The following is a 21,883-nucleotide window of genomic DNA, read 5'->3' as shown; positions in this document are numbered from 1 at the left end:
GAAACATAGAACAAATCAAAAATAATTCAAAAGACTGAGCAATGGATAAAAAATAAAAAGGGAAAACTCAGAAAATAATCATCAGTTAATCTTTGCCACTGGAACTTTTAAAACATGTATATAAACTTCCGTGCTGATGCCTGCAGAATTTGAATAAGCTGAAGTAGCCATGAAACTCTGCTTTACAATTTCCTTAAATGAAATCTTGCTGTGTTACTTCTTTTCTCAGGATATTTGAATGGTGAAAGCTTGAGGAAAATGATTCAGAGAACATTTAAGAGAAAGTACACACGGAGATTATTTGGAATACAATCAGGAGTTAAATTTCTTCAGCATATATGAGGATACACATAAGATGTGCTAAACAGGAATCTTCAGTGGTCCTTAACGTTTTGAGGAGATAACCAAACCCTTTGAGAATCAAGTAAAAGGTATGGATCTCTCCTCAGAAATACCTATATTCATATAAACAACTCTGCATAATATTTTAGGGGTTTCGTGGGCCCCTTGAAGCCTATCCCATGGAGCCCTTTCCCAGATACATACTACTCTTTCTATTTTCAATTTTAAATAATTATAAGTTGATTATCGCTCATGATTTTAATATTTTTACTAATAGAAATAAAAATTTGGTGCATTAATGAAAATTAGGTCACCTGAATTAAGAGAATTAGACATTTAAAGCAAGCTTCTTATGATTTTTCCTATGTCCTTATAATTCTCGGTATTTTACAATCTACTTTGTCACTCAGAATATCGTGTTTATGTGTGCAAATATGTTAGTGCCTTAGAATATAAACCCATTTAAAATTTTTATTAATATTTCTATTCCTTTTCTAAATAGATGATATGCTTCTTGAAGTGATGAATCACACATTTTAGTTTTGTATATCTACTTGGAGCTGAGCATAGGATGTAGTGATAACAAAAACAAGCAGCTGACCACATGCTGGGTTCTAAACATGCATTGCTTTCTTTAATCTTCAAAACAGCCATTTTTCAGTCCAGTGATATTACATAAAGTCAGAGAGCTAGTAAATTGTGGAACAAGGACCCCCCACAGATGTGTTAGAGTAAAATACAACCCCTTTCCTCTTACTGCAGGCTGTGTATGTTTCCCGGAAAAATTTAAACATAGCTATTTATAAGCAGGTTTCTGGGCCTCTGTAAGTCTAGGGGAAAAGCCTAGGATTCTGTATTCTTAAGCAGTCAGCCTGGCACCAGACTCACTTCCTAGGAATCACTGCTTGATCGGTTTGTTGGCTGAGTGCGAGAGGGTTTGTCTACACATCAGTGCTTCTCAGAGCATAGTCTTTAAACCATCTGTATCAGAATTACCTAGATCTCTGTTAAAAGTGTTGGCAGATACTGTACTAATTCATTTAATATTTTTTTGGTAAGAGAATTGCTTTAGGAACACTTGGTTATTTTTAATATTTCGCTTATTTAGATACAGATAAGACAGATGGTAACCATCCCTACATGCTTAAGTCATTGAGAGTGGTGTTCCTACCTTGGCCATGATGGTGCTACATGATGACAGCTACTGGGATCGCGACATTGCTTCCTTGGCTGATTCTTGGCATCTGAAAAATCTGAGATCAGGAGCTCCTACATGTTCAAAGAGCTTTTGGTCCTTTTCATAAAGGATTTGGAGAAGTGACTTGTAGCTCAGGCTTGTTCTCCTTAACCATTTGTAGTAAATAAAGAGGGGAAGGGACTGACTTTTTTTGTATTTTTAAAAAGACAGCTTCATTTATGTTGAAGACATTTTAGGTTTTGACTGTTGTTGTGTTAGACTCTAGAGACTATCTCCTTGAAAGACACTGAAATAATTATCTGTTAGCAGCAGCAGAACAGAGAGGAAGGTATGTGAGAACCTCTGTCCATCTGGAGTAAACTATGTAAGATATCAAGGGCTTTTCAGGTTTCTCCAGATTGAACACAAAGAAATTCAGGGATGTACACCATATATAATCTTGACAAAAAATGACTGGCAATTCAGAAGTCCATTTAATAATCATAACAAAATGGTGAAATGAAAATAGAGATGGAAAGAGAAAATTTGATTGAATTGAACTGGCCAGATTCAACGTTTCAGTGAAGAATTCACTTAATTAAGCCATAGCACCAAATTAAACAATTGTTCAGGATATCTTACAAGATCTTCCTTTTCCAGTTGGCTTCTTTTTTTTTTTAGTTTGACTGATCTGATCTTAGTCCCACAGACTTTTTGATGCCGACATCTTCTTCCCTTTCCTTTTCTAGCATTGCTCATTCAGGTATCTCCTTTCAAGGTTTGTTTCCCCTTTGGCGATTCCTCGTTCTTACTGCCTCAAATAAAGCCTTTCAGGAAATGCCTAAGATAAAAGTGTAGACATTTGGCATTTCTATTCTCATCTCAAAAGGAGGACCTAGATTCTTTGAGGTGAAAGTAAGATGGAGTTTTGCTGGGCTATAAGCTTTAGGAAAGCATGGGTTATAATCATCTTTTTCTCTACTGTATAGTGTTATCATACCTTCTCCTTCCTCCCTCCTCTTTGGGCCTTGCATATATTAAATAAATGCATGAGTATAATAAATTTGCTCATGAATTTCAGCAACAATTGGAAATTGGAAGTCTGTGAAGAATGTTTTTCTTTCTTTGAATAAGTGGAAAAAGCTTCACTGATTGCTGAAATGGCTTTAAAACTATGTAGCTTAGGGAAAGGGAAATGTTGGGACTGGCTTACAAAGACCTACCATTTCTACGTTTATGAAAGACCAATGAACTCTGATTATGTGATCGTTACTTACTATATATTTTTTGTACCTAAGTTTATTAGGCTTAATTCATTAGAAAACCATGCAAGATTTCAGGACCATGGTCTCAGACTGTTAAGTCTATCTTGATTTTTATCAGTAGTGGCTAAATCATCTTTGTGTTCCCTGTCCCGCCCAATACCTTTCACACACTAAACTTTCAGTAACTGTGGTTTCAATACATACATAAATGAAACGAATGAATACAGAAACATGATTTTATATTTTTAAAGAAAGGATAAAATTAATATAAATTCTCATCACTCTACTGCCATAGAAATAGACATAGGGTAGCTAAATAATTTTCTTGGCAAATATTAAATGTCCTCACTGAGATCAAATGAATATTCAGTTGAATTTGAGGATAATTATACTAGCTTATTTAATGATAGTGCCTGTCCTAGTGTTATGTGCTTTATATGTTATTACTCCTTTCATCCTTCTATCTCTATGAGGTAGTTACTTTTACCATCTCCATCTTACAGATAAGAATATGTAGGCTTGGAGAAGTCACACAGCTTGTACGCAGAAGAACCTAATTTCGAATATAGGCAGTCTGATGCCAAAGCCTGCGCTGTTCTACATACTGTTCAGTACAATGAAAAATCCAAATGCCTACTATTAACTAATTAAACGAATGCTTTGGGTGAATAGGGCTTGAAAAAACAAGGCTGTGTCTACTTTTGGAATATTTATCATGATTTTATGAATTTAAATAACATTGACTCAGTCTCTGTCTTCCCAAACAAGTGATCCAGGCTTTTTAGTATCATAGGGTCATGAGGATATATCAGAGAATATTAGTTTTAAAAAATTATGAACTAACACTTGGTATTAGAATGAGTAGCTGATACATGTTAAATTAATCTGTTTATTTAAGGCATCAATTGTTCAGAACATTTTATCCTTAATGAAACTCTATATAAAGTTGGCTCCACATAAAAACACACACAGACAGACACACATATACATACAAACACATTCCAACTGACTCTACTGAAATTACAAAATTGTTACGTTTTAGCACAAAACCAAAGTCTCTGCTTCAAAACTTTTAAAAAAGTTTTGGAAGTTCATATTCATCCGGCAGCAGGGTTTTGTGTCTTTATATCAGTGGATGAATTTGTGTATGTGTGTGTGGAGAGGGGGCTCCCTGGTGGCATTTACTCCATTGTTAATGTGCCTGCTCTCTAGTTCATATTTTTACTTTTCTGCAACCTTCTCAAGGGCGATGTGTCCTTTTTACCTTTGAATTCCTGGTACCTAATACAGTGCGTCATAGCAAGGCTTTAATAAATGCTTGCTGAATGAATTACTGAAATTGTGACAGGATGGAGTTGGAAAAATTTAAAGAAAACAGTCATTGTCTAGATATTAACACATAGGAGAAAGAACCAGTGATATATTCAGATAAACTCTCACCTAACTTTGTGTTACTTGGCACATGGCATCTGTAAGGAAGGAGAAGGACCTTGAAGAACTAAGGTTCACCTTCCTCCTTTTATTTGTGTCTGCACAGACAAAGGAAACAGAGCCCTCGCTAGCCCTTAGCCTCCTCAATGGCATGGCAGTCCAAGTACAAAAATGTTTTCACCAGCCAGGTTACTACTTACATTCTGTGGTATTTGGGTGCTGTTTTTAAGAACCAATACAATTTGAATGTGGTCCTGACTTGTCAGTTTAGTACTGTTTCAAACCATTGAAAAGTATAAGGCTCTGATAAAAAGGTGACAGAATTATCATATATGTAATAGTGAGAATGCAGGTTACTCTGTGCTTTCACAGCTTATGTAAACTAATCCAGGGTTTTGCTTTCTACAGAAATGAAAGGCGAACATTTTGAAAAACAGAAACTATCCCTTCTTCCCTGCTTTTGGCAAATAATTGCATTATTATTCATTCTTAGAGGAGTAACTAGTTAATTACAGCATGTCACAAGTATTTTATGTGAGCCAAGGATTTGTAAGGCTGAGAACTGCATGGATGCCTTGAAGGTTTTTTGTGTTTTCTTTTCTTTTCTTCTTTTTTTCAACCTATCTCAGTCTTTTGACACTTTGACACTGCGATTACATAGATCTCTTTTCTTCTAGGCTACAAAGAGAAAGAATCAGCCCTACTTGAAAATAATAATTTCAGGGGTCTCTATGTGGAAATACTCCCCTCTGAAAATCCTTCAGAGAAAATTAGCATTGACTGAAAACCTTAGCTCTCTGAATTGTAAGAAAGAAGAGAAATATCCAATAAGCTTAAAAGACCGCTTGATGGAGCGAAGAATCTAAATTATAGGAAGTAAAACTCACATACATTTATAATTATTTCATGAATATTTTGGAGGATTTGACATTAATTCAATTCCCTGCCTCTCTTGAAATGCCTCTTCCAAGAATGTTCTGAAATGAGTTAAATAAGCCTTTCCCGTGTATTTAACAATGTCTTGTCATCCACCAGAGTGTGAGGATGCAGACACTTCCAGGTAGCAAATTACTTATTCATGTGTCTGGTTTGTGGCTGCCCTCTAATTTCACTAGATTTTGTTTCATCTATCAAACATGCCTGTCACTTATTCCTCTCCCAAGGTTCTTGATCTGATGTCCATTCAGAATTTTGACCATACAACATTCTTAATCAGCTTTAAAGCACTCAGTTGCATGGCAGTGATGGTGGTTTCGGGGTTGTTTTGGACCTTGACTGGTTTGTTTCCCTGGAGCTTGTCTGTCTCTGAGGTTACGATGCAGACCCCTTCTGGCCTGGCCAGTAAATGAGGTCAGAGCTGCTGTCAGTGTTCTCCGTCAGAACTGTCATGGGTGAGCTGCATTATAGTAGTAACAGTAAAAACAGTGTGTACCTTTCACTCAAGACTCCTGTGATACTTTAAATCCATTGACTCATTAATTTTCATGTCACTCCTTTTGATGGAATTTAATTATAAATATTTTACCTGTAAAGAAGCTACAATTCAGAAACGACTGAGTTGTGGGGAAAAAATAAGGTAAGAGATGTGAAAATTCATTGAAAAGTTAAACCTTCTGTACAAAGGGTGGAAGAGTGTTGACTGAGAGGTAAGGTGAGGAAGTCTACCATATTGTTACTCAGGTGACATATGTAAGCTTGGGCCAATAATTTTTTTTTTTTAATTTGAGAACGGCAATCCTTTTTGTTTCGAAACCTAAGAGGAAGGAGCAATGCCCTGCTCCAGACATGTAACCTAGGATTACAGTGAGGGGGACCAGGCTTCTCTTGTACATGGAAAAAGTTCAGTTGCTATTAATATCTATCTTTTTATAAGGATTAAAGCATAGAAATTGGCTTGTTAGATGGAAAGGATTGAGAAAATGTCTAGAACTACAGATAGCCAGTCAATGGGTGTGTGAACGAAGGGAAACTAAGCTGAGGAATCCTTCCCCTAGGTGATGTCAGAACTTTCAAAACTAGAATCACATATTTAACAGGAGGAACGATTCCAGGGAAAGAGACCGACGGCCATGTATTAAAATAATGTCTCAAATAATAAAGGTAGGTGGGAATGAGATTAGAGTTTGGAGTTTTGTATCAAATAGACCTGTGTTTAACTGAGGCTTGATCACTTACTAGTTGTATGGCACTGGACTAGTTATTTAACTTCTCCAAACCTATGAAAATCGTTTATAAATGTACATAAACTGCTTAACACTATTTCTCGATGTTGTAATTACCTAATAAATATTGGTCATCATTAACTTTTGGCTTAGTGGTTTCCAATCCTGGATGCAGAGCAAAACCTCTTGTGGGATATTTTGACCTTGGGTGCCAACACAAAGATTCTCACTTAGGAGGTCTGGTATGAGGTCAAGGTAACTGCAGTTGTCAAAAATGCTACAAAATGTGATTCTGATGTGCAGCTGTGATGAGTTGTAATCATAGTAAATACTCTTTCTTACCCTCTAAGACTAAGAGATTTTCCAAATTTAGTGTGTGTAAGATTCTCCATGAGAAATTCTGATGCAATACATCTGGGATGGGACTCAGAAATCAACATTTTAAGCAAGTTCCTTAGCTCTTTCTAAGGCAGATAGCTTGCACAGCCTACCGACAAATCTCAGCCACACCCTTTTTCTCTTTCTCTTTTATTCCATTATAAGGAGTTTAATATTCTTGTTTAATGTACATGCTTCAATGACACATATTCCTCCACATGCTTCAGGTGATATATGTGTGGTTTCAGGTGACAGGAACAGGTGATTAAATGCACTGATTGAAAAACATCAATAGTGGAGAAGTCAGAAGGACTGATTCATCAAGCAAAACCAAGATGGAGTGGTGAGAAAGGAGATGAAAGTCTGGAGGGGCCCCCAGTGCCAGGCACTTAGCTCCAACTTCCACATGACTCCCAGGTTTAATGCTCACAAGGTAGGGAGGAAACCATGGAGACTGAACTATCTCAAAAGATGGGTAGGATTTAACAGAATTGTGATGGAAGAAACGACATGGGGAAATGTGTGGAGGCAGACAGTGCACCGGGTGCTGGGGAACAGGAATAAATCAGTCTGATTGAAATGAACTCTTCCCAATAAAAGTGGCCGAGTCCAGCAGTCTATAGACAGATTATAAAGGGCCTCAATTCCAGTCCAAAGAGTGGCCTTTATCTTCTAGTCAGTGGGGAGTCCAGAAAGCTTTCTGAGCACAGGGTGATGAGAAGGTCAACGTGATGAAAGGGGTGCTTTAGGAAGATTAGCTGGTAGTGGAGTGTGGGCAGGGGGACTAGTCACCAGGCTATCACCGTCAGCTAGAGGGACTAGCAAAGGAAAGCGCAAGAGTGAGGCAGTCACTCGAAGGAAGAATCAATAGGGCTTAGTGGCTTGATACTTAAGGCATATTGTAGCAAAGCACTAAGGTAAAAAATGTCACCCCTATGCATTTCCTGCTCTACCCTTTCCTCCTTTTTTTTTCCTGACCTGTGTTCTGTTCCAAATCGGAAACTTTAGAGAAGAGCAGCCAGGCTCAGGGTGGCAGCTGCATGTGGGATTCAGGAAGGTATCTTTTCCTCTCCCGGTAGGGAGAATTTTCTTTCTTTGCTACTGGGACAGAGGTAAACAGGGTTCTATCATGATGTAGATATCATGTAAGCACCCTTAATTGTGGTTTAGAGAATTATTCCTTGGATTTTTAACATACACCTGGCCTGATTCCAGGACTGATTGATGAGGACTGTGGCAGCAGCTACGATTAGTGCCATCGCTTTAGAGAGCAAACGAGGCTCCCCCCGAGGCCTCAAGTGCTCCCACACCCCTCTTCAGTATATAGGATGTAGTTGAAGCAGGATTGAGCTCGTGATCCATTTTCATGTATCACAGTTGCATTTTTCTCAGGATTATTTTTTCCTTTTTGAAGCAGCTGCATTTACATCTTAAAATAATCTGAGTAAACAATTCTTCTTACTCATATACATTTTTAAAAGTATCTTGAAGCAAAAATCCCTCATTAGCATCATGTGTATGCTCTTGGTCATTAAGCTGGAAAACATATTCAATAACCAAGGGTGACTCTCTGATTACTAAGAAGCATGGCTGCTCTGACTAGATGGGTCTTAGTACACAACAGAGTCAGAAAGCATGAAAACCCCAGAATAAAAAATTGGAAGGAAAAACAATATAATGAAAAAATCGCATTTGAATAACGTGATAGACTGAATTCCCACTCACTCCTTTCTGTCACAATCCATGTTGACTGTTTTAGCACCTTCCTTTATGACCAGCTGTGGGATTCCCACACCCACTGCAGCCAGTGGGGTGGCTTCATGTTTATATTTTACAAACTGGCCCTCTGGTATGCTTTCCTTTGCCAAGGGACTTTCAGGAGTAAATATGCATGAACATCATTACAGTTTAGATTTTCCAGAAAGCTGCAATTTCATATCATGCCCTAGGATTTTATCCATGAGATATAAGAAACAGTAGATGAAAAATAACTCTGCATTGTGGTAAAATTGCTAGTTTGAAAACACTGTCCGTTACATTGTTCAGGTGGTTTTCATTTGTCTGTTTAATTTTTATTTAGTTTCCTATAGGGACACTCATAATAATTCTTTTCAAAGAAAAAAGGTAGTGTTACTTGATGATACCGCATGTCTCCTTTTATTAGGTAATGTCACCTTAAGACCTGATGTGTTTTCCTTTACTCCTTGGCTCTCAGGGAGCTAAGAACAGTAAGTGAGTAAGAGTGTGTGTGTGTGTGTGTGTGTGTGTGTGTGTGTGTGTGTGTGTGTATAAATGATGGGTGATAAATGGGAACAATAAAATACCTATCCAACAAGTTTCAGTCAGTTTTATTGATCTTATGATATAAAGGTAGGAAAATAAGGTGACCTTTGTATACTTGCAGCGTTTCCTCATGAAATTAATTCTCGGTGCTTTTATAACATGTTTTTTTTCCAGACTGATGTCCACAAAAGTTTATGCTGTTATAATTGAGTATAAAAATAAAGTGTTGATTAAGTTATGCTGGCATGAACTAAATACATTCATAATTAAAACTTGTATCAAATAATCTCCCTTTATGATTATATCATCCTTTATCTTTCACTTATTAATTTTAGTGTCAATTTAATTTAAATTTGTTTTTAAAATAACATTTAATACATATTATAACATGCTATCATAAATTTCATTATTTGAGTAATGAAAAATATGATTAAAATATTCATAAGGATGTTATATACCAATCCTGGAAAGAGAAGTTAGGAAATATGATTAAGGAAGGAAGATGCCTTTAACTTTATCCATAACGTTATATCTCTTAAGAAAAGATCAGAAATAAATATGGTAAAATGTTTGTTAAAACTAGGTGGTGGATACACATATGTTATATTTTTGATAGTTTCAAAATATAATTAAAGATAAAAATATTAGATTTGACATTTTGCTTAAATGTCAAGCTTAGTAAATATTTTTTGCATCGATTTAGATCTAGATAATCTATTTCTAAATTGTTTAAACCACATTTGAAAAAAATAATATGAGCATGGAGAAATTCCAGTAGACTAAAATGTGCCTTTGTAAATAACAACTGTTTATGTCTATATAAAAGTGACTTTCAAGTAGAGTTTGTTATATGAAGGGAATCATCTCCGTCCTTCTCTCTCTCTCTCTCCTCATCTTAACTTGTTCATCCACTGAAATGTTAAACTTGCAAACACATGGTGGCATTTTAGTTTACAGGCCAAGCCAGCGTTCTTCATTGACTTCCTGCAGTGTTGCCAGTGAGTTTTGATGCTCTGAAACAGGGCTGTATGGCAGTGTTGGCAGCCAGAAATAGTCCTGAGCTATTCCGAAACCCTTGGGATGAAGGACTTTAAGTAGAAGTGTTTGAACATTTTGCCTTGAAGTAAGAATGCTTTAGAGTTTCCCAAACATATTAAGCTTTAAAAGGTAAAAAGTTACAGGATGTGTGAATACCTCCCTGCTGCGAACTCCCGATAAGGTCCTCTTGTTAAAGGTGTTTGGGGGTCTGCAACTATTACTGCCACACTTTTTTTGTGTTTTTGTTTGTCTTTCATTCCTAGGCACATGCATTTTCATTTATCAGGGATCTCACTGAATTCAGTCTAACCCCATTCGTGTAGTTGACCATCTACTTGGTGCCAGGTACTGGGCTAAATATCACAGACACCAAGATGGCCCATGTGATCCCAGCTGGCAACAGAGATCACAGTGAAATGAGAAAAAATAGCATCCACAAAACTGTCATCAAAGTTGGCATAAACAATGTGTTTTGAGAGCACTGAGGAGAAACAATGAGTTCTACCTGGAGGGTCTTGAAAGGTTTCCGGGAGAATATGATGCTTGAACTAGAACTTGAAGGAGGAGTAGAATTTTAACAGGTGGTTTCCATGGTGACTTGTAGCAAGAGAACTTCTAAATCCTTTACTGCACTGAAGTTACCTCCATAACAATATCATTTCTTATTCTCTTCCCTCTGTTGACTCTCTCCTCAGTGTGCATGATAAAACATCTTTCTTCTTCCCTAAAACTCATGTCTCCCTGTTTCATGTTAGAAATGACAACATATGCCTCCTGTTTGGAACCCAGAGCCCTAGAGGCTTCTGCAAATCAGATCAGGTCATTGAAGGAAACTTGCACCAGGAGTCAGGACTCTGGTTTGGGCATTCTTCCTCTCTAGCTGCTGGGTATCTGGCCGCAGGTTACTGGAGGACAAGCTGACCAAATAAGATGATGTCTAGGGTGGTCAGTTCTAAAATTCTGATACTTTATTTCCTTACATTCATATTACCTATTACTTCTGTTTATCCAGCACATCCTCATTTTCCTACCATCTTCCCCGTTTTTGTAGCTTCTTCTCTGTTAAAGCCTCTACTCAATGAACTTGGCATTCTCCCCTGCCCTCCCTGGCCCCTAGCTCAGTCATTTGCACATAATAGACATTCCACATATAATTGTTGAATGAATGAATGAGGATTCCTGTCTGATTTTTCAATGTTTCCTTAATGTCCTTCTAATCGGTGAGTTACTCAGTGATTCCTAACTCTCCAGGGCTCCAGCCATGCTGTGTGTCATCTGAGAGTGCTTCCTTCCTGGGACTGCTGCTGCTTCTACTAGGTTTCTGGCTGTTTCATCATCTATAGCCTTACTCACTTGCTCTTCATCCTGTCCCCTGTTACATGTCCCCACAGTTTAGTGGAAAGAACATGGTCCTTTGGATATTATTAGGGTCTTAGCCGGTTAGCTGTACCTAATAAATGCTTGTTGAATGAACAGCAGACCTGAGTTAAAATCTTTTTTAAAAAATTTATTTTATTGAAGTATAGTTGAAGTATAGTTGTGTTAATTTCTGTTGTATAGCAAATGATTCAGTTATACATATATATACATTCTTTTTCATATTCTTTTCAATTATGGTTTATCATAGGATACTGAATATAGTTCCTTGTGCTATACAGTAGGACCTTATATAATAGTTTGTATCTTCTAATCCCAAACTCCCAATCCATCCCTTCCTTCCCCTGCTTGGCAACCACAAGTCTGTTCTCTGTCTGTGAGTCTGTTTCTGTTTTGTAGATAAGTTCACTTGTGTCATAGTTTAGATTCTATATACAAGTGATATCATATGGTATTTGTCTTTCTCTTTCTGACTTACTTCACTTACTATGATAATCTTTAGGTCCATCCATGTTGCTGCAAGTGGCATTATTTCATTCTTTTTTAATGGCTAATATTCCACTGTATATATGTACCACATCTTCTTTATCCATTCTTCTGTCAATGGACATTTAAGTTGCTTCCATGTCTTGGCTGTTGTAAACAGTGCTGCAGTGAACATTGGAGTACATGTATCTTTTTGAATTATAGTTTTCTCTGGATATATGCCCAGGAGTGGGATTGCAGGATCATATGCCATTGAGTTAAAAATCTTAACTTTGCAAGTTAGTTGACTGATTCATAAAATGTGGAAAATAACTCTTAGCTCATAATAATACCTACCTCTAAAGGTTGTCTGAGGGTATGAGTGGAGAACAAATGAAAATAACTTCATATGATATTTGGTGCATAGCAGGTTCTGTTGCTTCCCATGCTCATGAAGAGTTCATTCTTCATCTTGTATTAAATTGGTCTATAGTCCATTCCAGGCTGGCCATCACTATATTACCTTTCCACCTACACCTGATTAATCAACTGCAAATAAGCTTTGATCAGTTGGATAAAAAGACTATTTGCCATGCATATTTGTCTAAAATCTATAAATTGAGTTTTTTTCTGCCGTGTTTGGAAGTACAAGACTAACATCTTTTTCTTTCTTCCTTTTTTTTTTTTTTGCTTAAAAAAGAAACTGTTAACAGATAACAGCTCCAGTATATTCAATTTTAAAGATGAGATATTTGGCATTGTCCTATAGATTTTAATAATTTTTAACTTTATGTAATTTTCAAAATACAGAAACCATTAGCTTATTTATCTGATTTTCCAGAAATATTACACATTCTTGGAAATTCTAAGAATATCATCGTACTGAGTAATGCTAAAAATAAGTTCATTCACTCCTACTCCTATTTTTTCTAGTCCTTGTTATCTCTGTCCTTCACTTCTTCCTTACTTTTCCCTATTTTTTTATTGCTTTCTCTCTCTTCAAATATTTAAGCCAAGTATACAATCTAAGTACTGTGGACAAAAAATATTACCTGCCATTTCAGTAAACAAAGAATGTCGCCTGCCATTCCGATAAACAACTAATGTTGCCCACCATCAAGCTATCAGCCACGGCAGCCGCCCTACTGGTGCTCCCTGAGTGGAATTCAGGGTGGAGAAAAATAACATACTGGCCCTAGATAGTTAAGACACATATCAAAAGAATAATTTCAATGATACCAGACTCTTGCATCTTCCCATACATAAAAAGCCACTAAAATCATTAACTTGAGATGGCTGGGGTTTTTTTTGTGTGTGGTTAGCCATAATCTTTTGATGTTCAACATGTGTTTTTGTTTGTTTTTTCAGCAAAAGCTCCTGTATTTCCTGGCTCCTCCCTTACCTCTCTGGAACAGTTCCTCAGAGCTATCTGAGACGCTTATTCTGGGCTACAGTCCTCGGTAAGGCCACCGAATAACATAATTCTCAACTTTCAGGTTGTATATTTTTTTTCAGTCAACAGTACTTAGGAGAAAGTCCCCTGCCATTCATGGAGCTTACTATCTAGCAGAGAAGCTTGCTATTTAGAACATGGGAAGGTTCAAAATTCTTGATAAAAATGTAGAAAAGCATGTTTTTAATATATTGTCTATAAGATGTATTTATATGCAGAGACAATATACATGAAATGAGAAATGAATCTACTTGTACTCTCAAACATAGTAGAAACAAACTCAATTTATAGATTTTAGATAAATGTACGTGTAGCAACATGCATAAAGCCACATTGAATTCTTTTGCTCTCATTTATTTTTTCATGCTAGAGTTATTCGCTAACAGTGCTATTCTTTTTATTCTAATTAAGATATCAGCCTTTCTATTCTTAAACATGACCGTGCAAAATGGTCCTGCTCTTGGCTTCATCTCAGAAGGCTTTTGAAGCTGCATAATCAAATGTGGACTTTTCTTTCAGTAATAGTATGTGGCCACTACAGGAATACATTATGTTTTGTAAAAAAACTATTTTGAACTTTTCTAAGAGGAAAAATCAACAAGCTATTGACTATAACAAATACTGGGGCTATCATAAGTTATTATCTGAAACTTGGCAATATTTTTAACTTTATGGTGACTATATATTACATACAGTCTATATTAGGGATTTAATTTATCCTTACCCATTCTACCCATCCATTTCATAAGTTGCCAGTCTTCTATCTGAAGCAACCTAAATTATAATTTCTTTGAATTCAAAACAATATTTCTTATTATCACATATTATCTTTTATTTTTTTCAAAATTAGTACATTTATGTTCCACACTATGAATGAGCATAAATTCTATTTAAATAAACCAGCCTATAGTTGATTACAATTTAAAGTCATTGGATGATAACTTCTGTTTATGCCACTGAATAGAAATAGCATGTATTCTGTACCTTTCTAGCTCCCAAATGATCTACCGAGATTTGACATCTGTCAGTCAGGCAGACTTGGGGCTTGCTGAGATCATTATCAGACTCATATCAAGGCACCAAAGAGACCAATGCCAACAAACCATACAGGATGCTTTCATTACTCATCCAGATGTTGTATCAGTCAGGGGGCCCCTGAACAAGAATTGGAGTTTAAGCTCTATTTTCCCTGATAACATGCTAGCCCTAAATAAGTGAACTGGTCTGTTCTTAAATTTGGGGTTTTTCTAATATGAAAAATACTTTTTAAATGTAAAGTTCTAATCAAAAGTAACAATATAATTAAAAACATATTTATATCTGGAAAGAACTGGGGTGACTTTAGCTTTGTATTCATACTCATATAGATCAAAGAGTAACTTGGATCATAAGAGATTTAAAATAACGTACTGAGAAAAATTATCAGTATATAAATTGGAATGACAAAGTATAGAAAAATTAGTAAAAGTACATGCAAATTAAAAATTCTCTCCTCTGACACAGAAAAGAAATAGAGGCTAATCCAGAGTTAGGACACTAAGATGCTAGGAATTAAAAAACAGCTAAAGATTAGGGTGCATCTACTCCAAATCGCCAGGGAAATGAACGAGCCTCTGAACTGCTCTCTGTGTTTCTACTCTGCCTCTCTAGAGTCAGTTCACAGAATAGCCAGGGTGATGCTTTACAAACGGTAAGCTGGGACAAAGTGAGCTTATGTGGAAAGCAGTCGCAGAGCACAGGAAGATCAGCTCGGTGGTGCTTTGTGACCACCTAGAGAGGTGGGATAGGGAGGGTGGGAGGGAGACACAAGAAGGAGGGGATGTGGGGATATATGTATACGTATAACTGATTCACTTTGTTATGAGGCAGGAACTAACACACCATTGTAAAGCAATTATACTCCAATAAAGATGTTAAATAAATAAATAAATAAAAACGTAAACGAGATCAAATCATTTCCTTGCTCAAAACCCAGCAAAGTCTTCCCATGGGCCGTAGGATAAATTCGATGGTTCCTACCATGGTTTATGAGGCCCTACATGATCTGGCCCTTGGCTACCTATTCAATTTCATTTCCTATCAGTCTTGTCCGCCCTTTCCATGCTCCAACCACACTGGACTTTTTACTGTTCTGAGGACACACCAAATATGCTTGTGGCACCAGGATTTTTCACTTACTGTTCCCTGTGTCTGGAGTGCTCTTAAATCAGATATTTGCATGACTCAAATATGACCTTTTCAGAGAAGCCTTCCCTGACTACCCTATCAAAATCAGCACTTCTATTTCTGAATCCTGACATTATATCACATACTTGATTTTTTTTAATTGTCTGTTTCCTCCACTTCAATATATGCTACATGTGGAAAGCGGCTTAGTCTGTCCTGTTCATTGTTATATTCTTCAGGCCTAGAACAATATCTGGCACCTAATAAACACTAAATAAATATTTGTTGAATAATGAGTAAATAAATGAATAAATTTCTGACTTAAAAATATGTTTATATTTTAGTAGTTTAGACAAAGTATTTTTTAAATCTCTTTTTTATTAGTTATCTATTTTATACGTATTAGTGTATACATGTCAATCCCAATCTCCCAATTCATCCCACCACCACCCCCCACGACAAAAGTTTTGATTTGAATTATATAGTTAATTGATGGATTCATATTATTTTGCTTCGATTTTCAAGAAAAGCATTTCTTCATTCTTATGTAAAATTAATATTTATTAATTTTTGTTAAATGCTTAGCTCATAGTGGATGTGCAATAAATATTTGCTGAATAAATGGACAAGTTATTAGACATTTTGGTATTTAATTAACGAAAAGAAAATAGACCAAATCTCCCTGTTACGTGGACTAGGTTATTTTAAACATGATGATGAATTTCGTGTCCCAAGGATCAGTGTTCAATAATCAGTAGGAATGGTAAAAGTCCCCACAGTTTGACAGTCCCTGGCTACATGCAGTGCATACAATTTGCCTTTTCATTATCTATGTACATTTTGGGCACTGAAATCCATATTATACCACTTCTATCTTCTTTTTTTTTTTTTATTGGGATGCTCAAAATGATTTAGACTTCCTATCTGTCAGAATCTTCTTATTCTGAACAAAAATTCCATCAGTGTTGTTTCTTTTAATGATTATTTAATTTGTACCTACCTTTGATATTACTATCCTTTATATCACCTATCCTTCAAAATATGAGTCAGTGTTTACTGCAGAGGTAGGAAATGATTGAAGGTTACTGTCTGCTGTAAGGCTTTGCCAATCAAGCAGTTTCTTCATCTTTAGGCAATTCATTATGTGTCTAATTTAAGTCATTTGATCATTTGATCATTCTGATCTAACTTCCAATTATACTTGTATCAACAGATCTATTTCATTTCACAGATGCAGCAGCAGCTACTGAAAACTGAATAACTGGGCCTGTACTGGTTGAAAGTGCTTTCTGTAGATTCAGATATTTACATAGAACGAGGAGGAAATGTATATCAATTTATGGCTTATATGCAGCTATTACTAAATCATGAATTGGAATCAGTAGCCATGTTAAATATTGCATATAAATTTTGAAGTGAAAGGTTTTGCCTTTTCCCAGGCATTGTTTTTATTTTGACTATGGTTTCTGGAGACTACTAGTCAGAGGGTATGCTCTGCAGTATGTGTGGGTAATAAGGAAAGCAAGTGCAAAGCAGACAATACCTCCCTTTGCTTAGCAAGATTTCGTAGGCAGCAACGCTCTTTTGCTTTCCTAATATGTATGCTGTGCCTGGGCAGACAGCATGCTGTTAGGGTGGTGGTTAGTTAATATTAGGGATTGGACTGTATGTCGCTCTATACAGTTTTATCTACAAAAATAATTTATAAAAAATCTAAAATTTATAGCTGTGACTTGTCATTAGAATATTTTTGTCGACAGAGGGACATTAAAATGGTCGCATGGCATTCTCGAGGCTGTCATTGATGCTTTCTTTGCCAGGCTGGTAAGGACTAAAACAGTTACAGGGTTTTAGATGCTAATTCTGAACTTGTTCCACTTGGCTACATATCCTTCAATATGTGTGCCCTTTGAAAGAATTTATGATTAAAGACCAAAGCTGTGGCTAAATCGCACAATTTGTAGTCTATTTTTTAAAGGCTAAAAAAATGATCATCCTTTGGTAATGTTTTCAAATAGCAGGAAACACAAGCCTGTTAAATATAATACACTTTGAAGGAATCTTATTCAAACCATCAACACTAAATAAAAGGACTACTATATCTTTAAAAGAATAATGTATATGCAGAAAACAAGGGGGTTCACTTAAGTAGCTCAAGCCTTTTGAACAATAAGTGTGACATTTAGAAGATGTCTCCTTTCTATGAGAAGGTACACACCCTTTTACTTGGTATCACATACAGGAAAGTGGAACCGGAGCTGTCAGCTTGAGAGACTCGGGTCCATTCTCTTTTCCTTGAAGCATAATGCCAGTGTCACAAAATGTTGGTGTTGTCTCACTATACCGTAACACAGTGCCATAGTTCAAGCAATCACTATGTCAGCCTAACCTAACTGCAGTGTATGCTTGCGGTCAGAGATAATAAAAAGTTTCACAGGACATGACACTGAAAATGAATGTTCACTAAATATAAGGACTGTATAGAAATGAGCCAATATATCTATACCAGACCTTAAGTCACACTGGTAAATACTCACTTTTAACTTATAAATTCTAAAGACTACTTTAAATGGATAATGATGATGCTACCAATTTTTGGAGGGGTGGCCACATCGTAAGAAAGAACTTGTGCATGGACCCAACATGACAGAATCCCATGAATTGAGATATGATTAAATTAACTCTGTTAGAAAAAAATTATTAGAAATATACAGAGGTATCAGGCTACAAGGAACTGAATGGGATGACTCATTTCAATTCAACATAGTCTAATTACCTAGTGATTACATATCTACCTTTGTTTATTAACAATTCATAATTAGATTATATTGGTCAAGGTTCATTTATTCTTGGAATCACTTTGAACACTACAGTTTGACCATGGTAACCCCAAATTCTTAGGAAACTATCTGCATATGGCACTCAATCAAATAAATAATATTTTAATCCCATGACTCATCAACTGAGACATGAACTGTGAAACACTGATACTCACTCCTAGCCTGAGACCCTGCTCTCAATCAGCGAAATATACCTAGGATCCTGTGAGTCCATCTCAGAGCCTTTCATACTTTCCCCTATGTTCTTTTATAAGCTAGTTATTAGAAGTTCAGTGAAATTGGACATTCCTCTATTTCAGCCAATGAATGGGGTTCAGAGTCCAAAAGGTGCTTTCCTCAACTGGAGGGAGAAAAAAAGAAACTAAGTTATATTTTCTTTAGCATTTCTAAATATTACATCTTCCAAATAAGTAACAATAAAGCAGCATGGCCAAAAGCTCTGAAGAAGTTACAAAAGGCAGAATTTTGGTGTACTCATTCGTTCAGTCATTTATTCAGTAGATTTGTGCTGAACATCTAACGTGTGGAAGCACTGGTTTAGGGGATACAAAGGTGAACAGGACGCTACCTAGAGTGAAGAGCAAGGGACAAAAATTAATCACAAAGAACTGATTTAGAGGCAGAGACAGGGCTGAGATTAACTGAGCTTGGGCATGGTGGAGTGTCCAGGTTTTGCAGAGAAGGAATGAAGGTTGAGTAGGACATGGTTGGGCACAGGTGTGGGAGACAAATAAATCTTCCAGCAAGAGAGAAGAGTTTGTGCCCAAGCACAGAGACATGAAGGCTTGGTCAAGGAGCTGCAGGTGGCTTAGTAGACCTGGAGGTCCCGGTGTGCCAGGAAAGTAGTAGAGTGAGGCTGAAGAGGTGGGGCCAGATCCTGAGGCAGATCTGGGACCTGCTAAGGACATTGAACTTTACTGTGAAGGCTCAGAGAGCTTTGAAGAATGGAAGCAGAAGTGTAACAGGAGTAATGGGAATGGACTGGAGAGACTGGGACTGGAAGCAGGGAGATCAGTTCAAAGGCCATGTATCAATACAGAGGAGAAATGATGAGGCCTGAGTGACCTGATTACAGCTGTTAGAGCATTCACTCTGTTGACCGTTCTTTGCTTCTTTCACTTCTGGTTTCTCCTGGACTTCTCTGGCTCCCCCTTCTCAGCCTATTTAATGTCTCTTTCTCTCTCTCACACTCTACAAGTTGGTGCTCTTCGAAGCTCAGTCCTAATTTCCCCATTCTTCTCTCTTTATAGTCTTTCTCTAGGCAATCTCTTCTATTCAGTCTGACAAGCTCAAATTGGTTTCTCTAGCCTAGCATCCACTAGAATTCAACCGCTAGAATCCAACTGCCTACTTGACACACCCACTTGGGTGCCTCCTAGGCACCGTCAACTAACCTTAAAAATTAAACTCTTGCTCTTTTCCCAGAAATTTACTTCTATTTCGGTTTTCCCACCTCAGTAATTGGCACCTACATTAACCAAGTGGGAAAGCCAGAAGCCTAGGGGTCAGGATTGATACTCTCTCTTACCTCTTACCCTAATCTTTCACCAAACCTACTACTCTCTTCACTTTCCTGCTGCCTAAGATGACAAGCTCATCTGAGAGAGTAAGCCTCTGGCTTGTTGACAGATGAGAGCAAGGGACTAGAGGGGGACACCGGTTGGGAGAATTTGTACTATTTGATTCTATGAGGACGATAAGTTTTATCGGAGCCTGTAAAAATGCAAGCTCTGTTAGAGGCAGTTCTAGTTTCTCTGAGCCTTAGGTTTCTATTCTCTGTCAATAAACAGATATTCTTTCTAACTGGTAAAGTCATTTGAGATAGCCAGGAAAATAATTCTATGTAACTGTGTTGGACTTTTTACTCAGCAAAAAGTTAAAGTGGTTCAACATTTTCCCTTTGATTTAGCTTATCCTTAGTATACTTAATTTCCTTTTACCCTTACACATTAAGATACCATAAATATCCACTTCCTGGTTCTCCTTCCTTCTCAGTTTTGCAAGCATTTTTCATTTATTTGCACTTATCTTTGAGCATTTAATCTAGTGTACTTGTCTTTCTTCCTCTCATTTTATTTTCTTCAATCGCTATTTAAAAGGGGATTTGATTGACTCTGTCCTATTGAATTGGCATCCTGCAGCTTGGCAGCGCCAGATGCGGGGAGGTGGGAGTGGTGCTAGATCTTCTCTTTCCTTTCTCCCCTCTTGCCCTTCCCCATTCAAGCCCTCTGATGATTTCTGTGTGAAACTTTGATCCAATATATTTTCATGCAGCAAAAGTATAATTAAGTATTTAAACATTTCAAAGTCATGAATTTGAAAAACTCATAACTAGCAAAATTACAGTTTTTTTGTGAATTTAGACAAATTATGTTTTTGGTTTATTTGCAGTATTTTAAGGTAGCAAAATTAACTTTGCTGCACTTAGGAAGTAGCCAGGATATGCTAAGATCTTATTACTTAATTCACTGTATCTATGTGATCAAACCAATTCCTTTTCAGGCCAATAATAGTAATATTATTGCATAATATTGTGACTCTCCCTTACACATATTCCCACAACATCACTATAATGCTTGGTATTTATTTTAAGGCAAAATATTCTTGGAAATAATTCTTCTGGAAGGAAAACACTGGTGAAATTGTCATGCTAATACTTATTTACTTTTGTTTTATTTATAAAAATAAATTGTATTATAAACAAAAGTAAATAAATATCTAGAAGATTGACGTTTCACTGCTTGTCACTATGGAGATGGTTACTATTACTATCCCAAAATATTATGTTTAATGGGTTCTTTTTTACATTAACGATCATCTGGCAACTATTCGATTTCAGTATAAGAGTCACCCAAAGTGGGTGATACCTTTTTTTTAAACTTTTATTGTTAGAACTCTTAAAGCATAAAAAGTATTAATAAATTACGGAACACACTTCATCAGAAGCATTGTTGGAAGTACTGGGAGGATCTTCACATGGATATGTTATACAGAATTTGCCTTTTCAGCTCACAGTGCCTTCAAATGTATAAATAAATGGGCACTCTAATCTAACTTTAGCTAAACCATTTAAATAACAAAAAATAAAGGCACACTGCATACCAGGAAATTAACTTTGACAATTCTGAACTTAAGGAAGGAAAAGATAACTCTACCATAATGGGTGTACATTTAGAAAAAAATAATGTTAGTGTAAAAATAGCTTTGAAAATTTGTTTTCAGAATTGCTTCCTTCCTCTGAAATGATGATTATAACATGCACAAGATATTGCATTTATAAATATTGTCTTTGTTTCTTTTTTTCTCTTCAGGGTCCTTGTATTTTGCATTGGCTTTTCATGATCGCATATCTGTATTAAAGTTTGCACATTTTTCTTTACTAAGAATAAAGGGCAATGAGAAGTCGTTAGATGGTGATTCAATAGGACAGACAAAGTTAGTCAAATAATTAGAATAATATATAAACTGTGTTCAAAATGATCAGAATATTACATGGGGAATTGGTT

The 21,883-nt window shown here is 36.5% G+C and overlaps 1 long non-coding RNA gene across 1 annotated transcript in view; it reads left to right on the top strand.

Moving 5' to 3' along the window:
- The window catches only part of LOC149748545 (uncharacterized), a 127,386-nt gene that overhangs the window by 26,120 nt on the left and 79,383 nt on the right, over positions 1–21,883 (top strand). The window contains exons 3-4 of the long non-coding RNA XR_016394093.1: positions 230–431; positions 13,287–13,378. This is a non-coding gene — a long non-coding RNA (uncharacterized LOC149748545). The remainder of the gene's footprint in view (positions 1–229; positions 432–13,286; positions 13,379–21,883) is intronic.

Source organism: Delphinapterus leucas, chromosome 8 (genome assembly GCF_059928025.1).
Source record: "Delphinapterus leucas isolate spDelLeu-1000000601 "Yukka" chromosome 8, BTC_Dleu_Yukka2, whole genome shotgun sequence".
Classification (NCBI taxonomy): domain Eukaryota; kingdom Metazoa; phylum Chordata; class Mammalia; order Artiodactyla; family Monodontidae; genus Delphinapterus; species Delphinapterus leucas.
Note: the sequence above shows the minus strand (reverse complement) of the source record. Positions and strands in the feature narration are given on the sequence as shown.